The sequence below is a fragment of the Lolium rigidum genome, chromosome 4 (assembly GCF_022539505.1).
Source record: "Lolium rigidum isolate FL_2022 chromosome 4, APGP_CSIRO_Lrig_0.1, whole genome shotgun sequence".
NCBI classification, from domain to species: Eukaryota; Viridiplantae; Streptophyta; class Magnoliopsida; order Poales; family Poaceae; genus Lolium; species Lolium rigidum.
Genome location: NC_061511.1, coordinates 272,718,003 through 272,732,680, shown reverse-complemented (window position 1 = coordinate 272,732,680; position 14,678 = coordinate 272,718,003).

Below are 14,678 nucleotides of genomic sequence, written 5' to 3'. Positions count from 1 at the left end.
AATGATTGTGTCACCTCTGAATATGTGAATTTTTGATTATGCACTAACCCTCTAATGAGTTTGTTTTGAGTTTGGTGTGGAGGAAGTTTTCAAGGGTCAAGAGAGGAGGATGATAAAATATGATCAAGAAGAGTGAAAAGGCTAAGCTTGGGGATGCCCCCGTGGTTCATCCCTGCATATTTTAAGAAGACTCAAGCATCTAAGCTTGGGGATGCCCAAGGCATCCCCTTCTTCATCGACAAATTATCAGGTTCCTTCTCTTGAAACTATATTTTTATTCCGTCACATCTTATGTACTTTACTTGGAGCGTCTGTGTGCCTTTATTTTCGTTTTGTTATTTTCATTCTCTGAATAAATACATGCTTGTGTGGGAGAGAGACACGCTCCGCTGTTGCATATGAACACATGTGTTCTTAGCTTTTAATGTTCATGGCGAAGGTTGAAACTGCTTCGTTCATTGTTATATGGTTGGAAACAGAAAATGCTGCATGTGGTAAATGGTATAATGTCTTGAATAATGTGATACTTGGCAATTGTTGTGCTCATATAGATCTTGTTTAAGCTCTTGCATCATGTACTTTGTACCTATTAATGAAGAACTACATAGAGCTAGTTAAAATTTGGTTTGCATGATTAGTTTCTCTAGAGTCTAGATATTTTCTGGTTAAGGTGTTTGAACAACAAGGAGACGATATAAAGTCTTATAATGCTTACAATATGTTCATATGTGAGTCTTGCTGCACCGTTTCATACTTGAGTTTGCTTCAAACAACCTTGCTAGCCTAGCCTTGTATTGAGAGGAATTCTTCTCGTGCATCCCAATCCTTGAGCCAAAAACTAAGCCATTTGTGTCCACCATACCTACCTACCACATGGTATTTCTCTGCCATTCCAAAGTAAATTACTTCATGTGCTACCTTTAAACAATTCAAAACTTTATTATATCTTATTTGTGTCGATGTTTTATAGCTCATGAGGAAGTATGTGGTGTTTTATCTTTCAATCTTGTTGGGCAGCTTTCACCAATGGACTAGTGGCTTCATCCGCTTATCCAATAATTTTGCAAAAAGAGCTGGCGCGGGGTTCCCAGCCCCCAATTAATCAACCTTCATTAATAATTCTCTTCACATGTTTTGCTCGATTCATCAGTAAGCAACTTAATTTTGCAAATAGACACTCCTTCATGGTATGTGAATGTTGGAAGGCACCCGAGGATTCGGTTAGCCATGACTTGTGTAAGCAAAAGGTTGGGAGGAGTGTCAACCATAAATAAAACTAAAATACATGTGTAAACAAAATAGAAGAGGGATGATCTACCTTGTCTGGTAGAAATAACGTCCTTCATGGGAGCCGCTCTTTGAAAGTCTGTTTGGCAAGGGGGTTAGAGTGCCCACTACCATTCGTTGACAACAACAAACACCTCTCAAAACTTTACTTTTATGCTCTCTATATGATTTCAAAACTTAAAAAGCTCTATCACATGATTTAATCCATGCTTCCCTCTGCGAAGGGCCATTCTTCTACTTTATGTTGAGTCAGTTTACCTACTTCTTTCTATCTCAGAAGCAAACACTTGTGTGAACTGTGTGCATTGATTCCTACATGTTTACTTATTGCACTTGTTATATTGCTTTATGTTGACAACTATCCATGAGATATACATGTTACAAGTTGAAAGCAATTGCTGAAACTTAATCATCCTTTGTGTTGCTTCAAAGCTGTTTACTAAGAATTTATTGCTTTATGAGTAACTCTTATGCAAGACTTATTGATGCTTGTCTTGAAAGTATTATTCATGAAAAGTCTTTGCTATATGATTCATTTGTTTACTCATTATCTTCATCATTGCTTCGAATCGCTGCATTCATCTCATATGCTTTACAATAGTATGATCAAGATTATGATAGCATGTCACTTCAGAAATTATCCTTGTTATCGTTTACCTACTCGAGGGCGAGTAGGAACTAAGCTTGGGGATGCTTGATACGTCCCAAACGTATCTATAATTTCTTATGTTCCATGCTACTTTTATGATGATACTCACATGTTTTATACACATTATATGTCATTATTATGCATTTTCCGGCACTAACCTATTGACGAGATGCCGAAGGGCCGCTTGTCGTTTTCTGCTGTTTTTGGTTTCAGAAATCCTAGTAAGGAAATATTCTCGGAATCGGACGAAATCAACGCCCGGCATCCTATTTTTCCACGAAGCTTCCAGAACACCCGAGAGCCACCAGAGGGGAGCCCTGGTGGGCCCAGATGATAGGGCGGCGCGGCCAGGGCCTGGGCCGCGCCCCCCTACTGTGTCGTCGCCTCGTCAGCCCTCCGACTCCGCCTCTTTGCCTATTTAAAGGTCCCTGACCTAAAACCTCTATACGAAAAAGCCACGGTACGAGAAACCTTCCAGAGCCGCCGCCATCGCGAAGCCAAGATCTGGGGGACAGGAGTCTCTGTTCCGGCACGCCGCCGGGACGGGGAAGTGCCCCCGGAAGGCTCCTCCATCAACACCACCGCCATCTTCATCAACGCTGCTGTCTCCCATGAGGAGGGAGTAGTTCTCCATCGAGGCTCGGGGCTGTACCGGTAGCTATGTGGTTAAATCTCTCTCCTATGTACTTCAATACAATGATCTCATGAGCTGCCTTACATGATTGAGATTCATATGAGTTTTGTATCACTATTAGTCTATGTGCTACTCTTGTGATGTTATTAAAGTAGTCTATTCCTCCTTCACGGTGTAATGGTGACGAGTGTGTGCATCGTGTAGTACTTGGCGTAGGCTATGATCATAATCTCTTGTAGGTTATGGAGTTAATTATTACGATGATAGTATTGATGTGATTTATTCCCCCTTCGTAGTGTGATGGTGACAGTGTGCATGCTATGTTAGTACTCGGTTTAAATTGCAAAGATCTATTATGCTCTAAAGGTTACTTAAATATGAATGTCGAATGTTGTGGAGCTTGTTAACTCCGGCATTGAGGTGCTCTTGTATCCCTACACAACGAATGGTGTTCATTATCAAACAAGAGTATATGTAGCACAAAGGAAGATAACTTATTTATTTATGTGATCAATGTTGAGAGTGTCCACTAGTGAAAGTATGATCCCTAGGCCTTGTTTCCAAATACTCGCAATCATCGCTTGTTTACTCGTTTTACTGCATCTTTACTTCTGCAATATTACTACCTTCAATCGCACGCCAGCAAGCACTTTTCCGGCGCCGTTACTACTGCTCATATTCATTCATACCACTTGTATTTCACTATCTCTTCGCCGAACTAGTGCACCTATACATCTAACAAGTGTATTAGGTGTGTTGGGGACACAAGAGACTTCTTGTATCGTGATTGCAGGGTTGCTTGAGAGGGATATCTTTGACCTCTTCCTCCTGAGTTCGATAAACCTTGGGTGATCCACTTAAGGGAAACTTGCTGCTGTTCTACAAACCTCTGCTCTTGGAGGCCCAACACTGTCTACAAGAATAGAAGCACCCGTAGACATCAGCTACTAAGAGCTTTATGCAATCACAGTATGAGCAAAATCAATTGTTTACTAAAACTATGAATGAACAATCTACCTTATTGAAAAATATAGGGAATCAACTTGAAAATTTGAATATGGAAATTTCGGGTTTGCAAACTAAACTTTCAAATGCTAAAAACCGAATCTCATACATGTCTGAGTCGCAAGCTTCTTTAATTAATAAAATGGCTGCTAAACCTAAGGATAATGATAACAAAATTCTTACTACAGCAAACGCTATCCAAGTTCGAATTAATGACAATATTAGAATGATGGCTGAATTGCATGCTAGGTGGGAAAGAGAAGAAAAACTTGCTAAAGAAAATAATGTAGTTAAAGTTTGGACTATTACCACCACTAGTAATGATAATGCTTCACATGTTGCTAAACCTCCTACTATCAATGGTAAAATAATTGGTGTTGGCAATGTTTCTGCTCCTAATACAAAGCGTGCAAAATTGCCTGAAACTACTGAAACTGTTTGTGATAAAAGTGCTGAAATTTTTCAGAATATTGGGGACAATGATCCCATTGCTTTAGATCATAATGGTTTTGATTTTGATGTCATATCTCTGAAGTTATTAAGTTCTTGCAAAACTTGCTAGAAGTCCTAATGCTAGTGCTATAAACTTGGCATTTACAAAACATATTACAAATGCTCTCATTAAAGTTAGAGAAGAGAAATTAAAACTTGAAACTTCTATTCCTAGGAAGTTGGAAGATGGTTGGGAGCCCATCATTAAAATGAAGGTCAATGATTTTGATTGTAATGATTTATGTGATCTTGGTGCAAGTATTTCTGTTATGCCTAAGAAACTCTATGATATGATTGACTTGCCACCTTTGAAATATTGTTATTTGGATGTTAATCTTGCTGATAATTCTATAAACAAACCTTTGGGGAGGATTGATAATGTTCACATTACGGTTAACAATAACCTTGTCCCCGTTGATTTTGTTGTCTTAGATATTGAATGCAATGCATCTTGTCCTATTATTTTGGGAAGACCCTTTCTTCGAACTGTTGGTGCTATTATTGATATGAAGGAAGGAAATATTAAGTACCAATTCCCTCTTAAGAAAGGTATGGAACACTTCCCTAGAAAGAGAATGAAGTTACCTTTTGATTCTATTATTAGAACAAATTATGATGTTGATACTGCTTCTCTAGATGTTACTTGATTTACACTTTCTGCGCCTAGCTGAAAGGCGTTAAAGAAAAGCGCTTATGGGAGACAACCCATTATTTTATTTCTGCAATTTTTGTTTTATATTTGATTCAATGTGCTTGTTACTACTGTAGCAATACATTTGTATCTTTACTTTATTGCATTGTTGTGCCAAGTAAAGTCTTTGATAGTAAGGTTGATACAAGATTTGGATTTCTGCGCAGAAACAAATTTCTAGCTGTCACGAATTTGAGTAGATCTCTCTGTAGGAAACTCTAAAAAATCTGCGAAAATTCATGAATTATCCGCAGATATGTACGCAACTTTCATTCAATTTGAGCTTCTTCATCTGAGCATGTTAAGTGCCTCGAAAAAATTCTTCTTTACGGACTGTTCTGTTTTGACAGATTCTGCCTTTTATTTCACATTGCCTCTTTTACTGTGTTGAATGGATTTCTTTGCTCCATTAACTTTCAGTAGCCTTGGGTAATGTCCAAAAGTATTGGGAATGATTGTGTCCTCTCTGAACATGTGAATTTTTGATTATGCACTAACCCTCTAATGAGATTGTTTTGAGTTTGGTGTGAAGGAAGTTTTCAAGGATCAAGAGAGGAGGATGATATAATATGATCAAGAAGAGTGAAAATTCTAAGCTTGGGGATGCCCCCGTGGTTCATCCCTGCATATTTCAAGAATACTCAAGCATCTAAGCTTGGGGATGCCCAAGGCATCCCCTTCTTCATCAACAACTTATCAGGTCACCTGTAGTGAAACTATATTTTTATTCCGTCACATCTTATGTGCTTTACTTGGAGTGTCTGTGTGTTTTATTTTTGTTTGTGTTTGAATAAATTCGGATCCTAGCATTCCTTGTGTGGGAGAAAGACACGCTCCGCTTTTTCATATTGAACACTGGTGTTCGTAGTTTTACTTTTAATGTTCATGGCGAAAGCTTAAAGCCGCTTCGTTTATTGCTATTTGGTTGGAAACAGAAAATGCTTCATGTGGTAATTGGTATATGGTCTTGAATAATTTGATACTTGGCAATTGTTTTGAGCTCTCAAATAGATCATATTTAAGCTCTTCATCATGTAGTTTGAACCTATTAGTGGAGAATTACTGTAGAGCTTGTTGAAATTTGGTTTGCATGATTGGTCTCTCTAAGGTCTAGATATTTTCTGGTAAAAGTGTTTGAACAACAAGGAAGACAGTGTAGAGTCTTATAATGCTTGCAATATGTTCTTATGTAAGTTTTGTTGTACCGGTTCATACTTGTGTTTGCTTCAAACAACCTTGCTAGCCAAAGCCTTGTACTGAGAGGGAATGCTTCTCGTGCATCCAAAACCTTGAGCCAAAACTTATGCCATTTGTGTCCACCATAACTACCTACTATGTGGTATTTCTCTACCATTCCAAGTAAATTGCTTGCGTGCTACCTTTAAAAACTTCATTCCTTGTCTTTGCAATATATAGCTCATGGGAAAGTAGCCTAAAAACTATTGTGGTAAAGAATATGTCGCTTATGTATCTAATTTCTTATAAGTTGCTTATTGAGCAGTAACCATGTTTCTGGGGACGCCATCAACCTGTTACACCTTTGTTGAATATCATGTGAGTTGATATGCATGTTCGTCTTGTCTGAAGTAAGGGTGATTTGTCATGATTAAATGGTTTGAGTATGCATATTGTTAGAGAAGAACATTGGGCCGCCAACCAAAGCCATGTATCATGGTGGAAGTTTCAGCTTGGACATTAATCCTTAATCTCTTATGAGAATATTATCTGTTGTTGAATGCTTAAGCATTAAAGAGGAGTCCATTATCTGTTTTCTATATTGTCCCGGTATGGATGTCCTCAAGTTGAGATCTATCAAAATCGAGAAATCAAATGCGATTTATCTCCTTGGACCTTTGTACAGGTGGCATAGAGGTACCCCTTTGTGACACTTGGTTGAAACATATGTAATGCAATGATAATCCATGGAAATCCGAGCTAATTAGGACAAGGTGCGAGCACTATTGGTATTCGATGCATGAGACTTGCAACTTATAGGATGTTTTATGCATAACACATATGAATTATTACTACCGTTGACAAAATTGTTTCCATGTTTTCAAAATAAAAAGCTCTAGCACATGAGTAATCCCTGCTTCCCTCTGCGAAGGGCCTTTCTTTTACTTTATGTTGAGTCAGTTTACCTACTTCTTTCCATCTTAGAAGCAAACACTTGTGTCAACTGTGTGCATTGATTCTTACATACTTTCTTATTTGCACTCATCATATTACTTTGTGTTGACAATTATCCATGAGATATACATGTTGAAAGTTGAAAGCAACTCGCTGAAACTTAAATCTTCCTTTGTGTTGTTTCAAAACCTTCTATTAAGAATCTATTGCTTTATGAGTTAACTCTTATGCAAGACTTGTTGATGCTTGTCTTGAAAGTACTATTCATGAAAAGTCTTTGCTATATGATTCAGTTGTTTAGTCATTATATTTACCATTGCTTTGAATCACTTCACTCATCTCATATGCTTTACAATAGTATTGATCAAGATTATGATAGTAGCATGTCACTTCAGAAATTATCCTTGTTATCGTTTACCTACTCGAGGGCGAGTAGGAACTAAGCTTGGGGATGCTTGATACGTCTCAAACGTATCTATAATTTCTTATGTTACATGCTAGTTTTATGACAATACTCACATGTTTTATATACACTTTATATCATTTTGATGCATTTTCCGGCACTAACCTATTAACAAGATGTCGAAGCGCCAGTTCCTGTTTTCTGCTGCTTTTGGTTTCAGAAATCCTACACAGGAAATATTCTCGGAATTGGACAAAACAAAAGCCCACGGTCTTATTTTCCACGGAGCCTTCCAGAACACCGAAGAGGAGACGGAGAGGGGCGACGAGGCGGCCACACCATAGGGGGGCGCGGTCCCACCCCTGGCCGCGCCGCCTTATGGGGTGGGCCCCTCGAGCGTCCCCCGACTCTGCCCCTTCGCCTATATAATCCTTCCGTCGCGAAAACCCTAGTACCGAGAGCCACGATACGAGAAAAGTTACTGTAACGCCGCCACCGCCAATCCCATCTCGGGGGATTCAGGAGATCGCCTCCGGCACCCTGCCGGAGAGGGGAATCATCACCGGAGGGCTCTACATCACCATGCCGGCCTCCGGACTGATGCGTGAGTAGTTCATCCTTGGACTATGGGTCCATAGCAGTAGTGATGGCGTGTAAAGCACACGTCCGTTGGGAACCCCAAGAGGAAGGTGTGATGTGTACAGCAGCAAGTTTTCCCTCAGAAAGAAACCAAGGTTTATCGAACCAGGAGGAGCCAAGAAGCACGTCGAAGGTTTATGGCGGCGGGATGTAGTGCGGCGCAACACCAGGGATTCTGGTGCCAACGTGGAACCTGCACAACACAACCAAAGTACTTTGCCCCAACGAAACAGTGAGGTTGTCAATCTCACCGGCTTGCTGTAACAAAGGATTAGATGTATAGTGTGGATGATGATTGTTTGCAGAAAACAAGTAGAACAAGTATTGCGGTAGATTGTATTCAATGTAAAAGAATGGACCGGGGTCCATAGTTCACTAGAGGTGTCTCTCCCATAAGATAAATAGCATGTTGGGTGAACAAATTACGATCGGGCAATTGACAAATAGAGAGAGCATGACAATGCACATACATGATATAATGAGTATTGTGAGATTTAATTGGGCATTACGACAAAGTACATAGACCGCTATCCGAGCATGCATCTATGCCTAAAAAGTCCACCTTCGAGGTTATCATCCGAACCCCTTCCAGTATTAAGTTGCAAACAACAGACAATTGCATTAAGTATGGTGCGTAATGTAATCAATAACTACATCCTCGGACATAGCATCAATGTTTTATCCCTAGTGGCAACAACACATCCACAACCTTAGAACTTTCTGTCACTGTCCCAGATTTAATGGAGGCATGAACCCACTATCGAGCATAAATACTCCCTCTTGGAGTTAAGAGTAAAAACTTGGCCAGAGCCTCTACTAATAACGGAGAGCATGCAAGATCATAAACAACACATAGGTAATAGATTGATAATCAACATAACATAGTATTCTCTATCCATCGGATCCCGACAAACACAACATATAGCATTACGGATAGATGATCTTGATCATGTTAGGCAGCTCACAAGATCCGACAATGAAGCACATAAGGAGAAGACGACCATCTAGCTACTGCTATGGACCCATAGTCCAGGGGTGAACTACTCACTCATCACTCCGGAGGCGATCATGGCGGTGAAGAGTCCTCCGGGAGATGATTCCCCTCTCCGGCAGAGGTGCCGGAGGCGATCTCCTGAATCCCCCGAGATGGGATTGGCGGCGGCGGCGTCTCCGGAAGGTTTTCCGTATCGTGGCTCTCGGTACGGGGGTTTCGCGACGAAGACTATATGTAGGCGGAAGGGCAGGTAAAGGGGCGTCACGAGGGGCCCACACACCAGGGCCGCGCGGCCAAGGCTTGGGCCGCGCCGCCCTGTTGTCTGGCCACCTCGTGGCCCCACTTCGTAAGTCCTCCGGTCTTCTGGAACCTTCGTGCAAAAATAGGCCCCGGGCGTTGATTTCGTCCAATTCCGAGAATATTTCCTTACTAGGATTTCTGAAACCAAAAACAGCAGAAAACAACAACTGGCTCTTCGGCATCTCGTTAATAGGTTAGTGCCGGAAAATGCATAAATATGACATAAAGTATGCATAAAACATGTAGATATCATCAATAATGTGGCATGGAACATAAGAAATTATCGATACATCGGAGACGTATCAAGTAGCTAGATGGTTGTCTTCTCCTCTTGTGCTATCATGTTTAGATCTTGTGAGTTGCCTATCATGATCAAGATCATCTATTTGTAATGCTACATGTTGTGTTTGTTGGGATCCGATGAATATGGAATACTATGTCAAGTTGATTATTGATCTATCATATATGTGTTGTTTATGATCTTGCATGCTCTCCGTTGCTAGTAGAGGCTCTGGCCAAGTTGATACTTGTAACTCCAAGAGAGAGTATTTATGCTCGATAGTGGGTTCATGCCTCCATTGAATCTGGGACAGTGACAAAAAGTTCTAAGGTTATGGATGTGTTGTTGCCACTAGGGATAAAACAACAATGATTTGTCTAAGGATATTTGTATTGTTTACATTACGCACAGTACTTAATGCAATTGTCCGTTGTTTGCAACTTAATACTTGGAAGGGGTGCGGATGCTAACCCGAAGGTGGAATTTTTAGGCATAGATGCATGTCTGGATAGCGGTCTATGTTCTTTGTCGTAATGCCCTAAGTAAATCTCATATTAGTCATCATGATATGTATGTGCATTGCTATGCCCTCTCTATTTGTCAATTGCCCAACTGTAATTTGTTCACCCAACATGCTATTTTTTATTGGAGAGACACCACTAGTGAACTGTGGACCCCGGTCCATTCTTTTACATCTGAAATACAATCTACTGCAATCATTGTTCTCTGTTGTTCTTTGCAAACAAATATCATTCTCCACACCATACGTTTAATCCTTTGTTTACAGCAAGCCGGTGAGATTGACAACCTCACTGTTAAGTTGGGGCAAAGTATTTTGATTGTGTTGTGCAGGTTCCACGTTGGCGCCGGAATCCTCGGTGTTGCGCCGCACTACACTCCTCCACCAACAACCTTCACGTGGCCTTCATCTCCTACTGGTTCGATAACCTTGGTTTCTTTCTGAGGGAAAACTTGCTGCTGTGCGCATCACACCTTCCTCTTGGGGTTCCCAACGGACGTGTGCATCACGCGCCATCAGGCATCCCAAGCTTTGACGCTTGTACTTCTTGGATATTTCTTGGGGGGTCCAGGGGACATCCCCAAGCTTGAGCTCTTGTCCATGCTTCATCTTATTGGATCATTCTTCTCTCTCTACACTTGAAAACTTCCTTCACACAAAACTCAGCACAATTGATTAGCAACATTAGTGCAAATAAAAATATATCAAACCAGCAAGGCTTCAGTAATGACACATATCAAACACTCATTTTAACATATGATACTGTAGCTACTTTTTCCCAAAGCTCTTTTTCACAAAAGAACTCAAAAAGACAAAGCACGCAAATGCAAAACATGGCAGAAATCTATCAAAACAGACCAGCAGGCAAAGATCAAAATTAAATAAATAGTTCTGTTTCTCAAATAGAAAAATTCTAAACTAATGAAAGTTAGCTAACATACTGGGGCATAAGCAAAAAAAATTGGAGCTCAAAATAACGTTTTGGTGATTTTTAAGAATTTTTTTCGTGACCAGCACATAATCTGTTTCAGAATTGCAAATACCCCAAACACTGCTTTCTTTTTATTAGAGGCTACCCTTGGCAGAAAAACAAAATAAAAACGATAAGGAGAGGTTATTACAGTATAAATAACTTCCAAGACTCAAGAAAGCAAAAATAACAGAAATAAAACATGGATTGTCTTCCATAGGCGGTTTTCTTTAACGCCTTTAAGCTAGGCGCAGAAAGGGTGCAAATCAAGTATTATCAAGAGGTAAAGCATCAAGATCAATTACGTCTTCCAAAACACAATTTGTATCATCAAGTCCCTTAGACACCTATGAAGATTCAACATGCAATTTAATCTTAGTTGCACTAAAAGTTTTATCAAATTTAAACATATCACGGGTTTTTGGTTTGGGTGCCTTAGGGACATACATAAATTTTGTTCTTTCCCAACAAAAGCTCTCTCCTTTTTGAAACCAAGAGAGGAAAAAGTTGAACTCAAAGTTTCCATAGCTTTTTCAAATTTACCAATTCTAATTGTTCTATCATTATTTGCAATGCTACCCTCCAAAACAACAATTTTTTTATTGATTCCTCCTATCAACTCATTAATATGGATAGCATCAAAAAGTAAATTGGGCAAACTTTTCTCTAAAAAATCTAGTCTTTTTACCACCTATTCTAAAGTGATATAAGTTTTAGCAATATTAATGGGAGGACTTCCTACTAAACTTTCAATTAAAACATAGGCTTCCGAAGCGGGAGCACCTAGGAAATTACCACCAATAAGAGTATCTAGAACATATCTATGCCAAGTAGAAATACCAACATAGAAATTCCTAAGAAGAATCATAGTAGAATATTTCTTAGTACATCTATGATGAGCATCACATATTCTATACCAAGTATCTTTCAAACTTTCACCTCCTTGTTGCTTAAAAGTACGAACCTCAACTTCAGGGACATTCATTTTGCAAAGTAAAGTAAACAACACAAATAGAAACTATACTAAATTTTTTTGGATTCTTGATATAAAATGCAAACAAGGTAAAAATAAAATATGCAAGAAAAACAATAACAAAGTAAAAGAGTTGAGAGCGAGAGACTCCCCTCGCATAAGAGATGCTTTTCTCTCCGGCAACGTTGCCAGAAAAAGTCTTTGCTGAGCGCGGAGTTGATGAAGGAGAATTTATGTGCAACGTTGAGTGGAACCCCAAGAGGAAGGTATGATGAGCACAACAGGAAGTTTTCCCTCAGTAAGAAACCAAGGTTTATCGACCAGTAGGAGAAAAACGTTCTCTCCCGAGGTGTTGCGAACCAACTCGTGGCAGGGCGCACTACCGGCGTTAGCAGCAACGTGGATACCTGCACACAAACAACTAAGTACTTTGTCCCCAACTTTCAGCGAGGTTGTCAAGCTTACTGGTTTTCCTGAAAACAAATGATTAAACGAACCGTGTGGAAGAAAAATTGTTTGCAGAGAACAGAACAGAAAAATGCTGTAGAAGATTGCAATTAAAAGAAGAAGGACCGGGGTCCACAGTTCACTAGAGGCGCCTCCCCAGTAAAATAAATATGCTGGGTAAACAAATTACAGATGGGAAATTGACAAACAGAGATTCTACGCTAATGGTTGGTGCAGAATACATGCTATGAAAGTATGCGGGTATTACAACAATATGCATAGACCGTAATCCAACTGCATCTATGCCTAATAATCCACCTTCAGGATTGCATCCGCGACACCCTCCAGTATTAAGTTGCAAGCAACGGACTATCGCTTTAAGCAATGTGTGTAAAGTAAACGATGAAACTACCCTTAAATAGAACACCGATGTTTTCTCCCTAGTAGCAACATCACATCTACAACCGTAGAGAACAAGATCACTTCCCATGGTTAAATAGAGGCATGAACCCACTATCGAGCATAAATACTCCCTCTTGGAGTCGCTAGCATCTACTTGGCCAGAGCATCTACTAGAAACGGAGAGCATGCAAGATCATAATAATATAATAGAAAATCTTAACCAAAGCAATCTCTCTATAAATCGGATCCACATCAAACCAACATGTAGCAATTACAAATAAATGATCTTGATCATGTTAGGCAGCACAAGATCTATACATGAAGCACAACAAGGAGAGGACAGCCATCTAGCTACTGCTATGGACCCATGGTCCGTGGAGGACTACTCACGCGTCACCTCGGATGAAGACATGGCGATGTAGAGGCCTCCGGCGGTGATTTCCCTCTCCGGCAGGGTGTCGGGATGGACTGTAGAACCCTCCCGAACAAGGGTTTCGGTTGACAGCGGCATCGGAACTTTTCGTGGATGGAGGCTCTCGTTTCTGGGGTTTTCCCGATACGAGGAATAAATAGGTGGAAGGGCGGAGCAAACAAGGCGACGAGGCGCCAGTACAAGGGCCAGGAGCGGCCAAGGCTGGGGCCGCGCCTGCCCTATGTACTGCCACGTGGCAGCTCTCCTGCGCGTGTCCTTCTAGCCCTCCGTCTTCATCCCAGAAAAATAAGACTTTGTGCTTTTGTTTCGTCCAATTCCGATAAATTTTCATGTACAACTTTTCTGAAACACAAAAACAGTAGAAAACAGGAACTGGCACTGCGGAACTGCGTTAATAGGTTAGTCCCAGAAAATGCTAAAAAGTGTGAAAAAGTGGACATAAAACATATAAGAATTGTAACAAAACAAGCATGGAGCATCAAAAATTATAGATACGTTTGGGACGTATCACCCATCTAGCCACGGATCAAGCCATAATAGGGCACCTTCTCCATCCCCTGCGGGGAAGGTAATCCCCGTCCTGATATTGTGCTTCATGTCCTGGAGGGTTGTTCAAAACTGAGATTGCAGCCGTCGCTCACACACCACTAGTGGCCGATCCCAGATGTACTTGCTTTAATAAGTTTGATCCATAGACCCCCGTCATCTCTAAGGATCAACCAGGCCCATCTAAGCATCAGATCACATTCATGTGCCGAGACCTAGGAGAATCCCCAGACTTTCGAAGTGCCCCACCACCATGCGTGCCCCCAATTCAGAATGTTGATATAAAAAGGGCAAATGCAGAGGATTAAGGAACAGATGTGGGTGCTAAAGCTAGGATACCTATGCCCCCAAGTTTTTTGGGATGTAAACATCCGTCCACTTCACTATATGGTACTTTTTCCTGCCTGTCCGATCCTGCGCGTAGTTAGGATTGTAGTCCTCTCGTTGGAGATTGCCGATCGTCAGAGAGTTCAAAAAACCATACTCCTCTAGTTATTTATTTATTGTTACATAATATCTTTTTTGAAGCATTATATATATATATATATATATATATATATATATATATATATATTAACCAGCTAGCAAGCCGCCTCATTAAAAATCTTCCAGTCCCCTTCGGTACCCTGGTAAGGAAAAGAGTGCGTCAAAAACTTGCAACCCACAGTCACACACCATTACAATCAGCCATAAGGCTGTGAACCAACCAAGGGGGTGGCTCAGCATCCCAAGTAGCATGTTCACCATTGACAACAGCAAATTTGGCGCAACAGTGAGCCACTTGGTTAGCCTCGTGACCCTCATACAAAAAGTGAAAAGAAGAAAAACTACTCTTCAACTCACTAATCTCATCTAAGATAGTTCTAATAACTGATTGATCAAT